Source organism: Rhinopithecus bieti, unplaced genomic scaffold (genome assembly GCF_001698545.2).
Source record: "Rhinopithecus bieti isolate Rb0 unplaced genomic scaffold, ASM169854v2 scaffold_11919, whole genome shotgun sequence".
NCBI classification, from domain to species: Eukaryota; Metazoa; Chordata; class Mammalia; order Primates; family Cercopithecidae; genus Rhinopithecus; species Rhinopithecus bieti.
The window spans coordinates 1,602,481-1,623,375 of NW_016807055.1; the positions used below are offsets into that span (position 1 = coordinate 1,602,481).

At 41.4% G+C, this 20,895-nt stretch overlaps 1 protein-coding gene across 13 annotated transcripts in view; it reads left to right on the forward strand.

The window, feature by feature from the left end:
- The first annotated feature begins 872 nt into the window (after positions 1-872).
- The window catches only part of TLCD4 (TLC domain containing 4), a 113,410-nt gene continuing 93,387 nt past the window's right edge, over positions 873-20,895 (forward strand). For 8 of the 13 annotated variants that reach the window (XM_017879799.1, XM_017879804.1, XM_017879800.1 and 5 more), the window contains exons 1-2: positions 873-1,053; positions 20,384-20,603. The gene's annotated coding sequence lies outside the window, so the exon portion shown is untranslated. The remainder of the gene's footprint in view (positions 1,054-20,383; positions 20,604-20,895) is intronic. The other 5 variants (XM_017879811.1, XM_017879813.1, XM_017879817.1 and 2 more) reach the window with 2 other exon arrangements.

Consider the following 20,895-nt stretch of genomic DNA (forward strand, 5'->3'; position numbering starts at 1 on the left):
GATGGAGGGAAGGCTGTGTTCCGGAACTGAAGATTTCTGCTATTTTTGATATGGCCTTTTCTATACATATATTTTCTTCTGGGTCTCCGCATTTCCTTTCTTTGTTCCTTCAGATCTAGGGGGTGGTACCAGCTCCACTGTTACTAGCCCTAGGTTACTGCACCATCCCTTGTGCTTTCCCTACCACATTCACAGCTTTGTAAATAACCCCTTTATAACTCATCCTCAAATTGACCTAATACAAGTGTGCCATCTGTATGCTATTGGGGATACAGATACTGACTGATACAAGATGATACAACTACATGGCAAGAACTTCAAAGGAACTGGAGTTTTGAAAGAAGGAGGAGAGTGGTGTGGAAGCAGCAACAGAGAGAAAGAGGGATGCCCTCCCCACCACCTGTGGGAGTGAGAAACAAAAGGCTTCTATTTGAGAGACATACTGGGGAAGTGTGAGAGAGCAAGCCTTCAGCTTAAGAAGGGAAGTGAAGAAGACATTCAAAGAGAAGCTTAAGATAGAGGGAAAATTTGCAGGTTATATGTCAGGAGGCCCAAAAGGTGTTGTGAAAGGCTTTGAAGGGTGGTGTGGAGCAGAGCTTGGGTCAGATTGGCGCAACTATAGAGATAGGAATTAGGATGATAATGGATGATCTGAGAGGCTTCTGAGGATTTAAGTAAATAGGAATGTAGGCAGGCTTTCAATTCATTTTAGTTCAGTTCATATCTATTATATGCTGCACACTAAGCTAGGCACTGGGGGTACAGTGGTAAGGTAATAACAGTTAACACCCAAGCAGTGACTTAACAATGAGCCTGACTGTGTAAACTGCATGCCTCTTGACAGGGCCTCCTGGAGAAAAGTCATTCAACCTGTTCTTTTATGGGCTGCCTGGGAGTGTGGGCTGCTAAGGATCCTGGCAGCTAGGCCCCTTCCCACCAGAGTTCAACCATCGTCAATCTTAATAAGGGCAGAAAAGTATAGATAAAAAAGAACGCTTTTATGCAACAACCAGGGACACCACTTTGGTCAGCATCATGCCTGTCCATGACAAGGTAGGATAAAACTGGAAGGAATTTCTTAGTCTGGGTCAGAGACAGAACTGGGACCATGTGACCACCAGGAGTGATGGTTATACACTTTACTGTTAAAGATCATCTGGAAGACTGGGCAGGATGGGTAATAAAAATTGTCCCAGTACAACCCAAATAATCTTAGTATAGATTTTTTTTTCCTTTTTAAATATACTAATATGTATTTGAGTCACAACCTTTTCCTGGATGAAGCCACTACCTAGGACTCTTTGAATGCTAGTCCTTGAAGGCTTAGGCAACTATTTAATACTTACCATAATGAGCATTCATTGTGTACTTATTATATGCCAGGTACTCCAAACACGGATTAACTAATAGACACTTCTGATACCCGTTTGACAAATGAGGACACTGAGGTACAGAGAGATGATATCATTTGCTCTGGGTTACAAAGCCAGGAATTGGTAGAGTCAGGATTTAATCATAGTCAACCTGACTCTATAGCCCACACTTGTATCTTCTACATTATCATTAAAACTATTTATTGTAGGCTGGGTGCAGTGGCTCATGTCTGTAATCCCAGCACTTTGTGAGGCTGAGGCAGGCATCACTTGAGGCCAGGAGTTCAAGACCAGCTGGCCAACATAGTGAAACCCTGTGTCTACTAAAAATACAAAAATTAGCTGCACCTGGTACTGCATGCCTGTAGTCCCAGCTACTAGGGTGGCTGAGGCATGAGAATCACTTGAACCCGGGAAGCGGAGGTTGCCATGATCAGAGATGGTGCCACTCTCCTCCAGCCTGGGTAACACAGCAAGACTCTGTCTTAAAAACAAAAAACAAAAAACAAAAACAGCTGGGCTTGGTGGCTTACGCCTGTAATCCCAGCACTTTGGGAGGCCGAGGCGGGCGGATCACGAGGTCAGGAGATCAAGACCATCCTGGCTAACACGGTGAAACCCCGTCTCCACTAAAAATACAAAAAATTAGCTGGGCATGGTGGCAGGCGCCTGTAGTCCCAGCTATTTAGGAGGCTGAGGCAGGAGAATGGTGTGAACCTGGGAGGCGAAGGTTGCAGTGAGCCTAGATCGCGCCACTGCACTCCAGTCTGGGCCACAGAGCGAGACTCCGTCTCAAAAAAAATAAATAAATAAAATAAAATAATAAAAGAAAAAATTATATATTTATACCAGCTACTGTGCTATATATTAAATAAAACAAGATAGAAATATTATTTACTATGTCTGATTTTTCATTTATAAAATTAAATAGGAGGAAAATCATTTTTTAAGTGGATTTTTTATTTCAGTCAAGGATTGCTTTTCCTTTTCTTGCTTTTCTCCCAGTACATTCAAAAGGATTCTCTCGATAGATAGATCGATAGATTGACTCAAGCCCTTGTTTAAGATGAATTTAGTGAAATTACTAGGACACCACAATTTTATTCTTTCTCTTTTTCACTTTATGTTGATTTATCCCAGATATGTCTTTTCAGACATGTTTATAAATCCCTTGCCCTAGCCTTGTACACCCCAAATGCCTCATCAGTTCCAAATTTAACAAAACATGAAAATATCATTCCCAGACTATCATGGGAAGCATCATTCATACCACATTATAATGTTTATTAATGACAACCACAATAATAGCAGCTTCTTTAATTTTCACATGACCGTTTTTTCAGTTTTTGACCTATAAGTAAAGTAAAGGCAATTATGTTTCTGCACTAAACATTGCTTATCTTTGAAATCTACTCAACTAATTTTCTCCTCAGCTGAGTCCTCCCTCCCCAAAAAGCCTGTGTCTGGCATCCTCATTAAGTTTTTATTTTCTCCTTCATTGTGTACATTGCCGTTTTTTCTCAAATTCTTTTCTGCTGCCACAGAGCTTTTTGTTTTTGATAGAAACACACAAATTGTGTCTCTTCATTTTTTTATGTATTCATTATTCCTTAACTTTATATGAAGAAAAAGCGTGACAAACCTGTGAAAATCATATGCATAAGAACACATGCTGCCTACCATTTAGTAAGCATGTACGTACTTTCTCAACCACCTCTCACAACCATCCTATGGTCTTAAGTACTATTATTATCTCCCTTTTGTAGGTGAGGAAATAGAGGTTTTACCGTGTTAAATGAACACTGCTGGTGGTTTGACTTAACTTCCTGTGGATGTACCATGGCCATCTAGTGACTTCAGGAATACAGTGATGTTGTTTAGGGGAATGTATTTAACAAAACACATTTCACAGTAAGAAGGAGGAGACAGCACAATGAAAATTACGGATATGCTACCTAAAGGTTAATATTATTTTCTCTTGGAAGTTTTGTGCAAATAACCAATAACACTTTACAACAGTAGATAGCTCTAGCTATGCCTCTTAACCTGGTTTCTTTTCAGCATTTCCATATCCTGTTCATCTTTCATCAACATTAGGCTGATGAAAAGGGTTGACTTTGTGAATCTTCATGAATACCTTCTCAATTTGCTAACAAAACAGGTTTGTTAATTTACTGACAGACTTTTTTGATATAAATCTCAAGTGTCTTAGCTATTTTGCAAACTTCAGATTCCCATCTTCTCTAAGCCATCACTCCAGTGGGCTCTTTACTGATTATATTTGTTTGGGGTAAGTTGAAAGATAACCTAAATGAACCTGAGAAAGTCTTCACACTTTGTAATACTGGATTAATATTTGCATATGGAACTGTGGAATAACTGTGTCTTAACTTAGAAATGTAGAAGAATCTCTAATTTCCCTTTCTGAAAAGATGCTAATAATCTAAACAAACCCTTTTATGGTCAGTTTCCTACATCAATTATCCTTTCTTGAATCTTGAACCACTGACTGTCTCACTGTGTCTTTACCCTTAACCTATAAAACAAGCTCAAGTCTTTCCCATTAAAAAATAAAAGCAAAATCCATAAAACCCCTCCTCAGTCAGTCTGGCTCCGCAAAGCTCCTTTAAACTGTCAGACAGCCCAGCCACATTAAAATGGCACTCCAGTCTTTAACCACACCTTTTACCTCTTCGCCAGAGTGCCTTTCCACTCCGATTCTATTTTTATGTAGTTGGACTATGTCATGGAACTGAAGCCTTCTACTGAGCACAGAGCAAAGTTATATTTCAGATGTTGAGAGGTGATCATTCTGAACATGTAGCCAGGCAGCCTTTTCTTGGTGAATTATATGGATGTTCCTGTCAGCATTGGAGGAAGCATGGCCCTCCCAATGACTCAGAAGTCATATATTGACACAGACTTGCCCTAGAATGACACTCTCCTGTGCATGCTGGATACCTCTATAATATACTGACCCAAAGAGAGTCTGAGAGCTGGGTTGAAAACTAACAGGAACAGATCCTAACAGGAACAGATCCTTTCTCTGATAAAGCTTGCAAATAAATAGGGCATATTAAGTTTGTCCTACCTTGGCCAACCTTCCCTGTCAGCTACCACTAGGTGGCTCTCCACTGATCTTTCTAAAAGGGTTGAGGAACCACTCAACAGGGGGATCTTCCAGACTTAGGCCTCACAAGGAGAACATTCTCTTTACTCCCCTGATGCCTTCTCTCATCCTTGCATTTCTTTCTTCCAAACCTCAGTCTGGTGGCCTTGTCTACCTCCTTCAGAAATATTCAAGCACTTCCCACCAAAAGACGTAGACGTTTCATTCCTTGGTTTATTCTTCTGTATCACAATGCCTAAGATTTCATCTGAGTGAGTACATCAGTAACTGGGGGTTTCAGAGGACTGTGAGCTCAAGCCTTATGAATAAGGTTGACGGTGAATCTGCCAATGGTGGTTGAATTCTACCAATGTGAGAAGTGAGCTATGTCACTTAGAATGTAAGCATTCGTTTTAATAAAAGGCATTCAATTTCCTCAGAGACAACAAAATCTAATCCTTTCTCTGTGAAATAATATTTTTTCTTTTCTTTTCTTTTTTTTTTTTTTGAAACGGAGTCTCGCTCTGTCGCCCAAGCTGGAGTGCAGTGGCTGGATCTCAGCTCACTGCAAGCTCCGCCTCCCGGGTTCAGGTCATTCTCCTGCCTCAGCCTCACACGAGTAGCTGGGACTACAGGCGCCCGACACCTCGCCCGGCTAGTTTTTTTTGTATTTTTTTAGTAGAGACGGGGTTTCACTGGGTTAGCCAGGATGGTCTCGATCTCCTGACCCCGTGATCCACCCGTCTCGGCCTCCCAAAGTGCTGGGATTACAGGCTTGAGCCACTGCGCCCGGCTGAAATAATATTTTTTCTTAAAGGAATTTTGGCTTGATTATATAAGAACAAGAGATTCTTGCTTTCTCTACCACTTTGAAGAAATAGAGCCAACTTTAGAATTTGTTGACTCTGAGTCTCTTCTTATGTAAGTTTGGAATGGAAGGTGGGGGAAGGGACAGTTGAATATTCCAGTTTAGTCTGCCAAACAAAGGTGCCTGAAGTTTATAAGATTTACTATTGCTGATTCATATGCTTCTCCAGATGTATTGGTTTATTGACCCCTTCCACCTCAGTTGATGTTCTGAAAGGGTAGGGCTTTGCCCAAACTCCAGCTGTGGCTAAGGTGTTTTCTGGTCCTTCTTCATCTCTACACCCAGTTTGGACCCCTGACTCTCCAGGGAACAAGCTATCTATCTCATGCAGAAGTGGCAGTTACTGACTGTGAGAGTGGAGATAGAGGCCCCAAGATCTCATTATTCTGAGGCCCCAAGATCTCATTATTCTAAGTTTTAACCAACACATTCAAGAGAAGTTCCGAACTTTGGGGAAACTTTTCCAACCTAAGATACAGAGCACTCTTGTTTTTCCAGCTGTTCAAGATGCATTTCTTTTCTTTTTTGAGTCGGTTCTTCTTCTCTCTCACCCAGGCTGGAGTGCAGTAGCATGATTATAGCTCACTGCAGCCTTGAACTCCTGGGCTCAAGTGATCCTCCCACCTCAGCCCTCTGAGTAGCTGTGACTACATGTGCATGCCACCATGCTTCGCTAATATTTTATTTTATTTTATTCTTTTGTAGAGACATGGTCTCACCATGTTGCCCAGCCTGGCTAATCTTTTAACAAAATTGTTTTTGTAGAGACAGGGTCTCACCACGTTGCCCAGGCTGGTCTCAAACTCCTGGCCTCAAGGGATCCTCCCACCTCGGCCTCCCAAAGGTCTAGATTACAGGTATGAGCCACTGTATCCAGCCAAGATGTGCACTATATGTATGCTGGGCAGTAGAAGACCTGTGGACAACCATAGTCTTTTGGACTCTGTTGGGGCTTAGAAAACAATGCCCTGAAATGTGGTACTTTGGCATGCCTAGTCCTTTGAATTAAAGAAAATTGAAAGGCTTCGGAAATAAGACTCAGAACCAAGGTCTCTCTCTGACCTTTCCCTGCCCTTTGTCTCTGGGATCCTCTTTCTTTCTGAAGCACAGGGAGGGATTCTGTCTCTGAAATTTCCTTATCTGACTAGCGAAGTTTCTTTACAAAAGAAATGCAATAGTCTTAAGACCCCCTCCCCAGGAATTTTATCAAATAACCAGGAAAGAGGCTGGGCTCCATGGCTCATGCCTGTAATCCCAGCACTTTGGGAGGCCAATGCGGATGGATCATCTGGGGTCGGGAGTTCGAGACCAGCCTGACCAACATGGAGAAACCCCATCTCCATTAAAAATACAAAATTAGCCAGGCATGGTGGCACATGCCTGTAATCCAAGGTACTTGGGAGGCTGAGGCAGGAGAACCACTTGAACCCAGGAGGTGGAGGTGTTGGTGAGCCAAGATGGGGCCAATGCACTCCAGCTTGGGCAACAAAGAGTAAAACTCCGTCTCAAAGAAAAAAAAAAAATTAAAAAATAACCAGGAAAGATTACCACTAGATTAAAAAAAGAGACTGGGCATCTTTGCCATGCCCAGACAGACTTTTCATTTATCCTTCTGAGGGCAACTCCAAGAGGTTTTCTGGCAGAATTTATCTGTACAATAAGACAACCTTTGTACACAGTGAAGTTCTGCCCCTTACCTTCTGGCCACCTCTCCCAGAGTTCAGAGGAACTTTATTCCAGGCCATTATTTTTTGACCTCATTCATTTCCACTACACCCCCACTCCCTATCGCCTCCTCCCCTAGAAAGAAAGGTATATAAGCATCTGGACTTCACTGAGTTATTGGGTAACCACACTCCTGTGATTTCCCCCACCTCCATTCCCCAGCTGGTTAAATAAACTGTGTATACCTTTTTCTCCTATTAATCTGCCTGTTGTCAGTTCAGTTTTCAGCAAACCTTCAGAGGGCAAAGAGGAAGAGTTCCTTCTCTGACCTTACAACCTACTACTGCTACCCCAGCTCAGCCCCCTGAGAGTGGCACTCACACAAATGGAATCAGTCATTGCTAGTTGTCATCTTAACTGTCTGTTTCTTTCTGTTCTTAAGTCAGTGTTCTGAGAAAAGACCAGGCTACATTTGCTGTCTCGTTTTTCCTTGTTCTTTCATTTCCCAATTAACTGAAATGTAACTTCTACCATAATTATTCTCTAATAACATCTGTATTTTCAAGTCCAAAGAATATTGCCTTTTTTAAAAAATTATTATTTTATTATTTTTTTTCTTTCCACAATAAGACATCTGAAAGCAAGAATATTTCCTTTTCTTATCTTTCTTGTCTTCTCTTAGCCAACTGAATAAAACCTTCTTTTTTTGACGTTTTTTTGTTCTGTTGACTTTTTTCTTTTCTTTTAGACAAGCATGTTGACATTGACACAGTATACCATTTTCTCTGATTCTCCTCATACCACTCTTGTTCTATCTTGATAGTCTTCTTAGGTCTTTTTTTTTCTATCTACTTTTCTAAAAATTATAAAAACAAAACAAAACTGTTGACTGAACACAGTGGCTCACACCTGTAATCCCAACACTTTGGCGGGGGCAGAGGCAGAAGGATTGCTTAAGGCCCGGAGTTCAAGACCAGCCTAGGTAACATAGTGAGATCCCATCTCTACAATACAATTTTAAAAAATTATATCTAGGTGCCGGTGTGGTGGCTCATGCCTGTAATCCCAGCACTTTGGGAGGCCGAAGCAGGTGGATCACCTGAGGTAGGGAGTTCAAGACCAGCCTGACCAACATGGAGAAACCTGGTCTCTACTAAAAATACAAAATTAGCCGGGGTGGTGGCGCATGCCTGTAATCCCAGCTATTCGGGAGGTGAGGCAGGAGAATCGCTTGAACCTGGGAGGCGGAGGTTGCGGTAAACCAAGATTGTGCCATTGCACTCCAGCCTGGGCAAAAAGACCGAAACTGTCTCAAAAAAAAAAAAAAAAAAATTATATCTAGGCATGGTGGGACATCCCTGTAGTCCCAGCTACTCAGGAGGCTGAGGTGGGAGAATCATTTGAGCCCAGGAGTTCGAGGCTGCAGTGAGCTATGGTAGTTCCACTGTACCCTAGCTTGGGTGACAGAGATCCTGTCTCTTAAAAAATAAACAAATAAAACTTTTATTTATAAAATACATTCAGAAAAGTACTTGAAATCATAAAATGGAAACTTGGGTACCCACCAGCTAGATTTTGCCATATGTGTTTTTTCAGGCTCTCACTTTCTTTTCTTCTAATAAACTTATTTATCCCCTTTTGGTCTTTGCATTTCTAAGGATTCTTAGCCATGAGTATCTTTCCTTTTTACTTTTTGTGGCAGATTAATAGTTGTCCCCTGAAAACTGTTCTCCCCTTCTTGCTGGTCATGTGTTCACTAAGCTGGCAACTACATTTCTTATCCTTCTCTGCAGTGAGGAGTGGTTTTGTGAGTAGGTGCTTGCCAGTGAAATATAACTAGGAGCAATGAATACAACTTTTGCCTTACTTTGTTAAAGGAAGATGGCTTGCCTTGGACTGCTTTCTTTCTCTTTCATGGACATGTCTGTGACCAGCTATGATGATGAAGATGAGGAAGACATCCTCCAAGAGGGTGGAACAACAAGATGGAAGGAACCTGGATCCTCTATGACCTGAATGTTGGAAAGGCAAACCTAGAACAGAACTGCTCTTCTAGTCTAGGCCTGGCTATTAGGTGAGAGGAAGAGAAACGTCTATTCTTTTATGTCACTGGATTCTGGGATCTCTTAGCCTTTACTCTAATACAGAAATTGATACTTGGAAATGGAAAAGTTCTAAAATCCAAAAACAATACTGCCTAAACAGTCAGAAAATTGGCAGTGAGGAAACAGACCTCTCAGGCTGGGAAACTGTTGATCCTTGTTATGCTGTGATAAAACATTTGGTAAAATTTTTACCTATTTAACTTGGAAGGCTGATCATGTTCTTCTGTAGTGGAATTCTAGGGGAGGCATTTGGAAAGGACTGGAATATAGATGTATAATGGTTTCTCTTTGCTGCATTTAGCAAGGTTTTTCAAGAAAGTAATGAGCTCACATAAGAAATAATGGGTTTGCAAGCAGGATGGAAGAAAGTAAAGAATGTGCACCCTATGGCCACACCACCCAGAATGTGCCCGATCATGCCTGGTTTTGGAAGAATTTATAGAATATTGGGGTCTCACAGTATTGGAAAGTTCAATTATTTCTGTAGTCCAAACAGGATATTGGAATGTTGTTCAGAGACTTTCTTCAAGTCCTCTCATTAAGATTCTTCAGCCAAAGATCTAGCCTTGCAGCAAAGATCAGATTAAGGGAGTTGCCCTCACTTATTTTTAAGATTATTTAAAAATAGCCACCATTAAAACAATGAAAAGATGAATGGGTAGATGATAGGAACTAGAGAATGAGCAAATTTAAGAGGTAGATTGAAAAATAACCTGGATTGTAGTTCCTGGTGAAGCAGGAAATTTTCCCTGACTGCTTCGTGGGTAGGACCTGGAGTGTGGGCACTGGGGCTAGCCAGCCACTTCTCCACTAGCAGGAGTAAACTCCACTCACTTGAACCCATTATGCTCAGCCCCTCATGAGAGGGAGCATGCAGGTGAGCAGGTGTAGGAGCTGGGGTGAGTGCTTTTGGGTGCTGGCAGGAGCAAAACTCTGTGCAGGCCCCGTGGCAGTGTCTAGTGGGCAGTACTTGAAACCCCAGAGGGTGTGTGTTACAGTGCTCTTTTAGCTGTGCTGTCTGAGGACGGCTTAAGTGTTAAACAGCTTAGTGGGCCCTCTGCCTTTTTGCATGAGGTGGTTGCTCTCCACAAGCAAGGGCAGAGGGTCAATGTGACAGCCTTTAGGGTCCGCACCTTTGGCACCCAAGCTCTTGTTTCGCATCCAGGAAAAATCAGGTTGCATGAACGAATTGAAGGGTGGTGAATGCAGAGAATTTTATTGCCAATGAAAGTGGCTCTTAGAGGGAAGGGGAGCTGGAAAAGGGATGGAATGGGAAGTTGATCTTCCCCTGGAGTCCAGCCATTCCCTGTCAGACTCCTCTCCAAAGCCACACCATCAAGCTGTCCCTTTGAAGTCAAGCTGCTTCTCTCTGATGTCCAGCTGCTTCTTCTTTTCTCTTCTCTCTGCTGGTGGAGCCTGGGGTTTTTATGGGTATGGGATGGGGTGGGGCAGGCCATGGGTAGTTTTGAAAAGGCAGCATTTGAGTAGGAAAACAGGAATGCACGTTCCCTCTTTGGGCCATGGTTCCAGGCTTGGGGGTAGGACCCTCACCAGGGACCTGCCCTCTTCTGCCCAGAATTTCCCTGCCTCCTCTCCCTATCACTGGTACATGTAATGGATGGGTGACAAATGGCAGAGAAGCCTACAAGTCCCCCCATGGTTTCATTTTTCATGATTTCCAAAAATATTAAATGAAAAGTTACAGAAATAGACAATTCATAAGTTTTTAATTGTACACCCTTGTAAGTAGCATGATGAAATCTTATGCTATCACAGCCATCCCTCCTGGAAGGTGAATCCTGCCTTCGTACAGCATGTCCATGCTGTATATGCTACCCAACTATTTGTCATTTAGTAGCTCTCCCAGTTATGATCCTCTGTTTTAGTACGGCAGTGCTTGTGTTCATTATTTTACTTAATAATAGCCCCAAAGCACAAGATTAGTGATGCTGGCTATTCAGATATCACAGAGAAGCCATAAAGTGCTTCCTTTTAATAAAAAGGCAAAAGTTCTCAATTTAATAAAGAAAGAAAAAAATTGTATGCTGAGACTATTAAGAAAGATCTACAGTAAGAATGAATCTTCTGTCCATGAAATTGTGAAGAAGGAAAAAAATTCATGTTAGTTTTGTTGTGGCACCTCAACTTGCAAAAGTTACAGCCACAATGTGTGATTAGTGTCTTGTTATAATGAAAAAGGCATTAAATTTGTGGGTGACAGACATGAACATCTAAACATGTTCTGATCGATGGCAATGGAGTTCAGTACCATTGTGGTTTCAGGCATCCACTGAGTGTCTTGGGACAGACATATCCTAGGCCAATAAGTGGGGACTACTGTACTACATTTTTGCTTGTTTGTTTTTGAGATGGAGTCTTGCTCTGTTGCCCAGGTTAGAGTGCAGTGGCGCTACCTTGGCTCACTGCAATTTCTGTCTCCTGGGTTCAAGCGAGTCTTGTGCCTCAGCCTCCCAAGTAGCTGGGATTCTAGGTGAGTGCCACCATGCCCAGCTACTTTTTGTATTTTTAGTAGAGACAGGGTTTCCCCATGTTGGACAGGCTGATCTTGAACTCCTGACCTCAGGTGATCTGCCCACCTCGGCCTCCCAAAGTGCTGGGATTACAGGCGTGAGTCACCACACCCGGCCTTGTACTAAGTTTTTTAAGAAATTCTATTGCTAAAGAAACCACAAATCTGACTTGGAAATGCCAGTCATTGTTCATATCCTAAGGCAGTCTCTAGGAAAACATATTCTCCAACATCCACTTCAATTTTTAACCTGAAGAATAACGCACAAGGAAGAACCTCCCAGAGGGGTAAACCCAGGGGCCCAGATGAGGTTAATCAAGGAATTTATTTCATGGCCAGTGGAGAGATTTCTGCTTGGAAAGAAAACAAACAAACCAACAGGCAATTAAGGACTACTGATTGTTTTCAGGTTTCCATTCTTTTATTTTCAAATGGAAGTTTTATTGTGGTTAATTCTGTTTCTGTTCTAACTTTGCATATTGGGTTGAAAGTGGGGATTGAGTATCTTTCTTTTATGTTATGGGTCATCAGACTGTAAGTAGCCATATCTGGATGTATCAGAGCAGGCCGTACTTCCCCCAGAAGTACTGACCTTGAGCTGGCTGCAGAAAGTGGATAAGACCACAGGCAGAGAGGGAGATTGGGCTGTATGTAAATAAGAGTCCACTCAGATATTTGGGTGTCCCAAGGGATTGACTCTATCTCTTTGTTAGCCTTCACCTTAATGTAATGCAGTGTTATCGGGAGTACCGATCTATTTATTCAGAAACCTGTTACCTGCATATTGACAATTCTGAAATTCGTATGTCCAACCAGGATTCTCTTCTATGTTCTAGACCCATATATGTTATCCAAATACTGGATACCTTTGCATGAATTTACCACAGGAGAGACCTCAACTACAACATGTCCCAAACTGAAATTATTTCCTTTTACCTTAACCACGTATGTCTTCTGTGGTAGATTGCAATAAATAGTCATAATCTTGTCCCATCCCTTTATATATGCCCCTGTGCAATGTGACTTTTCTGTTTTTCTCATTAAGAGATGGACTCCAGATCTCTACTTCATTGTGTCCGTGTTGGCCTATGACTTGTTTTGACCAAAAAATGCATAAAAAGAATGATATGGGAATTTTGAGCCTGGACCTTAAGAAGCCTTGCTCTCAGTCTCTTGGAAAGTTCCTGTCATCATGTGAAGAAACTTGGGCTAAGCACACCCCTTTTTTCTGATACAAGGTCTCACTCTGTCACCCAGGTTGGAGTGCATTGGTGCCATCATGGCTCACTGCAGCCTCAACATCTGTGGCTCAAGCAATCCTCCCACCTCAGCTTCCCAAGTAGTTGGGACTACAAGTGCATGCCATCACACCTGGCTAATTACATTTTTTTTTTTGGTAGAGATGGAATCTCACTGTTTCCCAGGCTGGTCACTAACTTCTGGGCTCAAGTGATCCTCCTACCTTGGTCTCCCAAGGTGTTGGGATTACACCATGCCTGGCTGGCTAGCTTCTTTGAGGATAAGAGTCTACATGGAGAAAGATGCCCAACTGACTTCCAGCACCAACTTGCGAGGCCCAGTGAGATCTCTTGTACCATAATTATTAATAATTTTTAAATGGCAACAACAGAATAATAAACCCTTCCAAGTGAGTGCTCTATGCCACTGCACAGGTTAGACATCTGTGAACTGGTCTTGATCATCAGAGAGGTTATTTGGACCATCAAGACCCCACCAACCTTCCAGGTGACTGTGACCACATGAGTGAGCTCAGGTGAAACCAGCAGAAGAACCTCCCAGCTAAATCCAGCCCAAATACTGACCCACAGAATTGTTAACCGATAAACGATTGTTGTTTTAAACCACTAAGTTTTGTGATCATTTGTTAGGCAGCAATAAATAACTAAAACTTACTTACTCCCTTATCTCCTATCCTGGATAATTAAAGCCTGAATCATTTAACTTCACCCATCCTATGAGGCCTGAGGAATTCTTCAGGCTTTCTACTTACTTGTGCATCCATGAGTATGAGTTGTGGAGTCAGACTGCACGAGTTTAAATTCTAGCTCCTCTTCTAATGTGACCTTGAATGCATTATTTGTGCCTGTATTTCGTCGTCTGTAAAATGAAGATAACCTTATCTTTCTTATTAGGGTCTGTGAAGGTTAAATCACGTAACAAATGAACAGCACTTAGCACGGTGACTATGCTTAATAAATGTCAGGATTGCCTTGGATCCAATCATGCTGTACATAAGATTCAGAATGAAACTTGCAGGAGTACTACAGAAGACTGCTGGGATCACACAGGAAGTTTTCAAGGGGTCAAAAACAGACATGGTCCTACAGAAACTACAAATTAGTGTAAATGACAAACTTGCGCTCTGGAGTCAGACTTTCTACCTTCATATATCAGCTCTGCCACTTGTTCTGTTTCTTGGCACTTTACTTAACCTCTTTCTTTTTTTCTTTCTTTCTTTCTTTTCTTTTTTTTTTTTTTTTTGAGACAGAGTGTTGCTCCGTTGCCCAGTCTGGAGTCCAGTTGCATGATCTTGGCTCACAGCAACTTACACCTCCAGGGTTCAAGCAATTCTCCTGCCTCAGCCTCCCAAGTAGCTGGGATTACAGGTGCCTGCCACCATGCCCAGCTAATTTTTTGTATTTTTAGTGGAGACGGGGTTTTTACCGTGTTACCAGGATGGTCTCAATCTCCTGACCTCGTGATCTGACTGCCTTGGCCTCCCAAAGTGCTGGGATTACAGGTGTGAGCCACTGTGGGCGGCACCTCTTTAGGTCTTAATTATGTATACTGTAAAATGGGAATAATAAAAGGAAATCCCTCATAGTATTATTGTGATGATTGAGGACTAAATTATTAAGTCGTGTAGGCTTGCCACATGGAATATTCACGCTACATGATATTTGAAAAGTGAGTATTGGTCAACAAGGCAAACCAAAATGGCTTTAAGAGAAAAATTACCAAACATAAAGTACACTGTATACAAGACTGCAAACAAGATTTGACGTAAGCGATCAGGAGTCAAAGGGAAGATAAACAACTTAAGTTTAGAGAGGAAGGCAGACGTGAAACCATTCAAAACTTTAGTCATTGCATCAGAAAGTATCGGAGTTGTGTTTCCTCAATCTCTCTGCAAGCTACAGCAGCAAAGCAGAAGGTACACTAGCAGCAGGCTTTGGATTGTAGGTAACAGTTAAAGCAGTTAAAGTAGGTTCAGTTAGGTAACAGTTAAAGTAGGTAACAGTTCAGTAGGTAACAGTTAAAGTAGGTTCTTCTCTACCAGTTAGCCAGTCAAGTTTTAAATAGAGGAGTGACATTTAGAAAGAGTACCTTGGCAACAACTGGAGAACAGAAGGAGCAGGACAGAAGGTCCACTGCCTGTTTTTGTAAATAAAGGTTTATTGGAACATAACCTTGTATTGAATCATTCATGTATTGGCTATTGCTGTTTCCCGGCTTTAAGTGTAGAGTTGAGTAACTGTCACCATCTGGCCCACAAAGCCTGACCTATTCTTTAAGAAGTTATTTGCTGATCCCAGGGAGACTGTTGTGGTAACCTGGGGTAAGACAAGGGTGGATAGCTTTGGGGAAGACACAGTAAGAATTTTGGAAAGGCAAACCTATAGATTGTGCCAAATAGTCAGTGTCTCTGAGGAAAACATGACCCACATATCAGTTGGGATCATCTGTTTTGTTTTTAAACTAGATAATATTGACTCAAGCCCCTATTACACAACTGTTATACAGTATTTCATGAAGTATCCTGCCAATTTTCCAGACATTTGATTTCAGTACTACCTCTGGCCCCCGCTAATGGGTTCAGTTTATGGACTATTTTGCTGGACTCTAGGTGTGCTATCTCCTTTCTGCTCCTTTTTGATCTAGCATTGCAACTCGGCCCCATCCTGTGATTTCTTCATTTACCTCACCACCACCTCCCCTCACGCCATGTGTGTGTCTTGCAGAGGTATGGGAATTTAAGGGTAGTGGAAAGCCTACTGAAAATTTGGAAGAAATAAGGGGAGTTAAAGAAATACAAGTAACTTAGAATATTACACATTTTAAAAAAGCATTTTAGGCATACCATGAAGATACTCTGCCATCCCTTTCTTTTCACTCTTTCTCATCTCTTCTGTCTTGTCCCCAACTCCTTCTACATCCCCAAGTTAATTTCTTTTTCTTCTCCTTAAAAATGTTTTTTTTTCTTGATACATAATAGATATACATATTTTCAGGGTATATGTGATAATTTGATACCTTTATACACTTTGTAAAGATCAAGTCAGTGTAATTAAGATGTCCATCACCTTAAATATTTGCCTTCATGCTAAAAATTCAAATTATTCTCTTATAGCTATTTTAGAATATACAATAGATTATTGTAAACTGTAGCCACACTACTGATTCCAAATTAATTTCTGATATAGAACAGTCCCTCTTCTTATCCTATCTCTTACTAACCCAAGTTTTCAAGGCACACCATATATATATAATGACGCACGATGTTTTCCTCTGAGAAGAATTCTACTGCCAGCTATGAGAGAAATGGCACTCTAGTAGCAAGGTTTCTTGGACCACAATGAGATACTGGTTTGGATCAAAAAACGTGTAATCCAACTCATCCAGCTGGAGGAGCCAGGAAAGGAGGTAGTCCAAGATGGAAGTAATGAAGTAGGGAAACCCAGATCACTTCCACAGGAGTAGTGTAAATACCTAAGAGGTGTGTGTGAGGTTGTAAATGAGAGAGGAGGCCAGGAATCAGGAACAGAGGAAATCAAACAAAGGAATTTTATTGTAGACTCTTGCCCCCTTTTGAAAGGAGATGGTGTGGTAACTTTTATATATATTCCACTTAATAGAGTATTAGACACACTGTAGGGACACAAGAAATATTTGATAAACAGAACTCTTCATGCCATTCCTGAAATCTAGTTCTCTTTGTGCTCCTGGGGCTTTGCTCTTTTGATATAGATCAATTTACTGCACCTGAAAAAATCAAGCAGCATTAGTTTTATTTCTAAACGACCTAAGCAAAAGAGTATCAGTAAGTGTATCTAATATGTTCTTCCTTCAAATAGATGGAAACTAGCTCTCGATAGATTTGTATCATAACATTAATAACCATACACAATGTTACCACCATCATTTATTGAATGCTGACTAGATCTGATACTGTATGTCAGATCTATATAGCGCAACGGTCTGTGTACTCTCATTTAGGCCTCATGATAGCCCTATTATTACATTCATTTTACAGATGAGAAGATTCTGGCTCAAAGAGGTTCTCTTTCCTAAGGTCATAATAACTGGTGGTTTGTCTGACTTCAATACTCTTGATCTCAATAACACTAGTCCTGGCTGCCTCATAACTGGTTGCCCTGCCCCATTTCTAAACCTTCGTTCTCCTTATTCTCTTGCTTAAAATCCTTCATTTTTTCCTCATCCAGGGCAGAGTCTACGTAATTCGGTGTAGCATAGTTTATTTTTCATAATCCTTGACCACTTTAGTGGCCTTAGCTTCTCCTGCTGTTTCCATAAATGCATACTGAGTTCCAAACATTTGTGGTTCCTAGGGGACAGGCCCAGCTCCTCCATGCTTCCGTGGTTTCTCATGTTCTCACTCATTCTGTGGTATTCTTCCTCCCCATCTGCCTGGGCTTCAACACCAGAGACCCAAGTTCTAATAAATCTCTTTTTTGAGATCTCTTAGTCTCTCTGGATTTTGATTCTCCTGTTAGAAAAATTGAGATGATCTTTCCTCAGTTTGGAAACAGGTTACCTGTAATGAATTGTGGTCTTGCGTCTCAGTGGCTGTATCATTTTGGGAAAGTTGCTAGGCTTCTCTAAGCCTCAGGTTTTTTTCTAGAACAGGATAGGCCGGGTACAGTGGCTCACACCTGTAATCCCAGCACTTTGGGAGTCCTAGGCGGGTGGATCACCTGAGGTCAGGAGTTCAAGATCAGCTTGCGAAACCCCATCTCTCTAAATACAAAATTAGCTGGGTGTGGTAGCGCATGCCTGTAATCCCAGCTACTCGGGAGGCTAAGGCAGGAGAATAACTTGGAGCAGAGGTTGTGGTGAGCCAAGATCGCGCCATTGCACTCCAGCCTGGGCAACAAGAGTGAAACTCTGTCTCAAAAAAAAAAAAAAAGAATAGGGTAATGATGTTTCTTTAGAATAGTGCCTGACGCATAGTAAGTATTATCTTATTATCACTATCTGGTCAGGTGTGGTGGCTTACGCCTATAATCCTAGCACTTTGGGAGGCTGAGGGGGGCAAATCACTTGAGTCCAGGGGTTTGAGACCAGCCTGGGCGACATGGTGAAACCCTCTCTCTACTAAGTTAGAAATGATTCATTATTATATGGATCTTGCACAAACTAAATAAGAAAAACATGATCTGGGATAATAGTTATTACCACATTGTGCTTCCTTAGGGATTACCTGCTCACCTTTTAAGATTCAGCTCAAATTCACATTTATAATGCCTTTCTGTATGCATTCTGAACACTCTACACATAGTCAGTCATTTTGTCAATTGTGCTAAAAAAACCTCTATTTTTTATGTATTATATCACGTGTAGTTATTTAAGTCCTCATTTTCTCTGCTAGTCTGGACTCCTTGAGGACAGGAATTATTTTATTATTCATCCAAAGTTAGCATAAATAGGTATTTAATACACTTTGGTTGATTGCACATATACATTCATTAATAAACAAGAATGAGCCTCAAGGAACTTATAGTTACTACAATGACGATGATGACAATGATGATGTAATGTTTATTGAGCATAATTTGCTCTACACTGTCCTAAACTCTTGGCACTCATTAACTTATTCAATTCTCACCAACTCTATTAGGTATTATCCCCATGAAAGTGTTTTTTTTTTAAATTATAAAATATTATTATCACTATTTGGTCAGGCATGGTGGCTCACGCCTACAATCTCAGCACTTTGGGAGGCTGAGGCAGGCAAATCACTTGAGGCCGGGAGTTTGAGACCAGCCTGGGCAACATGGTGAAACCCCCTCTCTACTAAAAATACAAAAAATATAAAAATTAGCTGGGCATGGTAGCACAGGCCGTGGTCCCCGCTACTTGGGAGGCTGAGGTGGGAGGATCGCTTGAGCCTGGACAACAGAGTGAGACCCCATCTCAAAAAACTATGCATATGCATATATATACACATATAGAATCAATAAATTCACAAAACATAAAAAAATCTTATTACTATTTTACAGATAAAGTAACAGGCTCAGAGAAGTTAAGTAACACACTCAAACTCATATAGCTAGGAAAAGGTATGCAAAAAATTTATGCTTCAATAGAAAATCCTGCATTGCTGGCTGGGTGCAGTGGCTCACACCTGTAATCCCAGCACTTTGGGAGGCTGAGGCAGGCAGATCACCTGAGGTCAGGAGTTCGAGACTAGCCTGGCCAACATGGTAAAACCCCGTCTCTACTAAAAATAAAAAAATTAGCTGGACATGGTGGTGCATGCCTGTAATCCCAGCTACTCCGGAGGCTAAGGCATGAGAATCACTTGAACCCAGGAGGCAGAGGTTGCAGTGAGCCGAGATCGTGCCACCACTCCAGCCTGAGCAACAGAGTGAGACTCTGCCTCAAAAAATAATAATAAAAAAAAAAGAAAAAGAAAATTCCACATTGCTTAGACAGCACCTTCCAGATCATCTGATTCCTGACTTTAATTGTCTTTGAGCCATTTTACAACTCAGTATAAATATGTCTTTTTCAGATTTGCTTAAAAACAGATTGTAACATCTGCCTGATTCCCTCACTGAATTAGTTAAATAAAATCTTTGACATTATTTCCTTTTCTATCTGTATCAGTCATGATTTTGGCTTTTTCTGAAAATTATCTTTTAAGAAAGATATAACTGAAATGCAACCCCAATTCTGACTTCAAGGCCCATTTATACAACTCAAAGGTCTCCAACTTTTTTTTTTTTTGAGATGGAGTCTTGCTCTGTTGCCCAGGTTAGAGTGCAGTGGTACAATCTTGGCTCACTGCAACCTCTGCCTCCCAGGTTCAAGTGATTCTCCTGCCTCAGCCTCCCAAGTAGCTAGGATTACAGGCGCCCACCACCATGCCCGGCTAATTTTTGTATTTTTAGTAGAGACAAGGGTTTCACCATCTTGCCAGGCTGGTCTTGAACTCCTGACTTCATGATCCACCTGCCTCAGCCTCCCAAAGTGCTGGGATTATAGGCATGTGCCACCGCGCCTGGCCTAGGTCTCCAACTTTATGTGCACTTTACTGGGGAGCTTCTTTTCATTTTTATTTTATTTATTTAGAGAAAGAGTCTTGCTCTGTCATCCAAGGTAGAGTACAGTGGCATGATCATAGCCTACCGCAGTCTCAAACTCACTGCAGTCTCAGCCTCCCAAGTAGCTGGGACTACAGGTACATGCCATTGTGCCTAATTAACATATGTGTGTGTATGTGTGTATGTGTGTATGTGTGTGTGTGTGTGTGTGTATGTAGTTTGTACAGATGGAGTCTTGCTATGTTGCTCAGGCTGGTCTCAAACTCCTGACATTAAGAGATCTTCCCTCCTCAGCCTCCCTAGGTGTTGGGAGCCACTGTGCCCAGCCAGGAGCTTCTTTTTACTGTGTTCTACCTCAAGAGACTCTGATTTAGGTTTTGGTTTTGTTTTGTATTTTAACATGACTCCAGTTATTCTGTTGCAGGTGGTCTGAAAAACACTGCTTTGAACAACTCTATGATACTGCTTTCCTGGTAGGAGAAATAAAGTACCTGTACAAAGCAAGCTATAAATTTTCTCAAACTCTCAAAGGAGAAAAGAGGGAGAGAGAAATTCTCAGCCTTAACTAGGAAAGTTTTGACAAGAAAAGATGTGAGGAAAAGACAATGTGTGTTGGGGGCAACATGAGATGGACTTCACGGTAGGTAAGAACCTGCAGTAGGCAGAAGTGAACTGAGCAAAAGGTTAATTGCAAAATTTAGAGCTAAGAATCAAAGCAGAAAAGCCTGTTATGTTCTCAGGTTCAAGGAATTATCAAAACTTTGAGACAAAAAGCTCAAGGGCTAGGGGAATGCAGCAAGAGCTAATTGAGAAATGAGAGCAAAAACAGCGAATAAAGTAGTATATGTATACATATTTGCAGAACTTCTTTTAGCAAGAGTATTTGTTTGGAAGAACTACTTTTTTTAACTTTTTTTTTTTTTTTTTTTTTTTTTT